The following is a 2293-nucleotide window of genomic DNA, read 5'->3' as shown; positions in this document are numbered from 1 at the left end:
TGGTGTCCTGTCACACACTGGAGAGTAGCAGTGTTTCTGGACAGTAAATTGAGATTTGACTGCTGGCACATGCAAGCATGTAAGATAATGAAGGAAACGGATGGCTCTCCTCATTCTCTGCTCTCCAGGTGTCCCTTTTCCTCCAATTTCCTCCTAGCTTCTTCCTAAGAGGGGTGCACTTGCAACGTGCTGGAAGGGAGAAGAGGTGGCATGCGTGTGTACGTAAAAATGTGAGGACATAAAACTGTCCTAATTAATAGAGTCCTTATCTGGGGCCAGTGGTTCAATGCATACAGTGTTTAACTTCATACTACAAGCCTGGAGCTTTGACTCTGGCTGAGCTTGACAGATCTGTTTGTCTGCTGATTGATAATTTTCCTGTCTTTCTTATTTCTCCAGATAGGAGCCCTTCTTTGCACTTGTATCTGAAAAGCGCTCTCTCACGTGGAGAACACTCATTCCAGGTTCTTTTGAAGGAGAAAACCTCCTTTGTTCCCCTACAATGCAGACAGAGTCGGTTGCCTCGAGACACACGAGACACACGTACTCTTTCTCAGCCAGGAGTCATTGCCAAGTGTGTTTTTCTGCACACCATGTAGCACCTGTAATGAGAAAGAAGACATGAAGGAAAAGAGGATAAAGGACAGCAATACAATAGAACATAAGACAGGAAAAAAAAAAGAAGCAGAATATGAATGCTAGCTTTATTATTCACCACATGGCAAGCAAGCACGCTACCACGTGTATAATGGATCCCTGGCAGGGAGCAAGCACTCTCGGCTGGCCCGGAGCAAGGGCCTTTTCAAACCATCGTCTGTTTTCACGCACCTCAGCGTTATCAGCAGTGAAAAGGAAAAAATAAAAATAAAAACCAGTGCCTGCCTGTGGGGCTGCTTTGTCCCCGGGGCTTTCAGGCCCACGGGAGGCTCCGCGAGGCGGCTGCTGGTGGAGTCCGCACTCCTGCGGGTAACAGCCGTGGGAATACAAGAATCAGAAAAGTTTCCCAAATAAAGGAAAAAAAAAATTAAGCCGTCTCCTTCGAGCCGGAATCGAACCAGCGACCTAAGGATTCCCGCAGGAAGCGCCACTACAGTCCTCCGCTCTACCAGCTGAGCTATCGAAGGGACTTGGTCATTGGCGCTCCAGCACAATGGATCAACGTATTACGCTGTGGCTGCGTGGCGCATGCGCAGTGCGCACTGTTCCGCTGAGAGCTGGCCGGAGCCTGGGCTGGCGGTGCAGCGGGGCAAGGGCTGGCGAGAGTGGGAGGGGGCCCAGCGCGCCTCGCACGGAGGAGGAGGAGAAGAGGATGGCAGCCCGGGCGTCTGGGGGCGTTGGGCTCTAGACTGTAGCGAGAGAAACATTTTGCGTGCCGGGCCAGTGGCGCAATGGATAACGCGTCTGACTACGGATCAGAAGATTGTAGGTTCGACTCCTGCCTGGCTCGTGTTTTTTCTCACACGCGTAGAGTTGGCGTCCCTCTTTTAACCCGAGCTCCTCCTTTCATACCACCTGCACGCCCAGCAGTTAACTGGGTCTCCCAGACCCTATAACGCAGTCACCGCCAGCCGCGTTCTGACGCTTCCTAATTTGGGAGTTGTGTATTTAAGACGTAAAAGAAAGAGTTTTTTTCCTTTTCTCCTTGCGTAGTGCCGAAGGGAGCTGCGCTCCCAACCCCACCCAAGCAGGGCGGGTTTGCTGCCCACCCGGAGGAGACCCCCGAAGGCTCAGCAGCAGTTACGCGGTCACCTGGGCAGGACGCGACGCCAAAACAATGCGAGCCAGGCAGGAGTCGAACCTACAATCTTCTGATCCGTAGTCAGACGCGTTATCCATTGCGCCACTGGCCCCGGACGCGAACCTTACCTAAGCCGCCGCCCACTCAGCGAGCGTCTCGGTTAGCGTCGGCGTTGCAACGGTATGAAAGTTCCAGGGTCGCCAGGCCGCAGCCCGCACAGTGCCGCGGGACTGGGACAGAGGCGGGAGGACCGCGTGGCAGCGCCAGCCCGCCCCTGCAGCACGCACACGGCTATACCCATTACCCGCCATGAGAAGCACGCGCCGCCCAGCTGCCTGCAGAATGCGCATGCTCAGCGCCACGCGCATGGAGGGGCGGGACCTTGGCCGGCAGTCGGCGGGTGGTGCGCAAGTCCCTTCGATAGCTCAGCTGGTAGAGCGGAGGACTGTAGTGGCGCTTCCTGCGGGAATCCTTAGGTCGCTGGTTCGATTCCGGCTCGAAGGAGACGGTTTAATTTTTTTCTTTTTTTTTTCTTCTCGCGGCACAATACGTGAG

The 2293-nt window shown here is 54.5% G+C and overlaps 4 non-coding genes across 4 annotated transcripts; 2 read left to right on the top strand and 2 right to left on the bottom strand.

Moving 5' to 3' along the window:
• Window positions 1-1034: 1034 nt before the first annotated feature.
• On the bottom strand, window positions 1035-1124 carry TRNAY-GUA. The gene is given in 2 exon segments: window positions 1035-1070; window positions 1088-1124. It is a non-coding gene; the product is annotated as a tRNA-Tyr (tRNA).
• A 250-nt stretch (window positions 1125-1374) lies between these two features.
• TRNAR-ACG lies at window positions 1375-1447 on the top strand. Its single transcript has one exon. It is a non-coding gene; the product is annotated as a tRNA-Arg (tRNA).
• Window positions 1448-1777: 330 nt separating this feature from the next.
• TRNAR-ACG lies at window positions 1778-1850 on the bottom strand. The gene has a single exon. It is a non-coding gene; the product is annotated as a tRNA-Arg (tRNA).
• Window positions 1851-2152: 302 nt separating this feature from the next.
• On the top strand, window positions 2153-2242 carry TRNAY-GUA. Its single transcript is given in 2 exon segments — window positions 2153-2189; window positions 2207-2242. It is a non-coding gene; the product is annotated as a tRNA-Tyr (tRNA).
• Window positions 2243-2293: the final 51 nt, after the last annotated feature.

The sequence above is a fragment of the Numida meleagris genome, unplaced genomic scaffold (genome assembly GCF_002078875.1).
Source record: "Numida meleagris isolate 19003 breed g44 Domestic line unplaced genomic scaffold, NumMel1.0 unplaced_Scaffold1394, whole genome shotgun sequence".
NCBI lineage: Eukaryota > Metazoa > Chordata > Aves > Galliformes > Numididae > Numida > Numida meleagris.
Note: the sequence above shows the minus strand (reverse complement) of the source record. Positions and strands in the feature narration are given on the sequence as shown.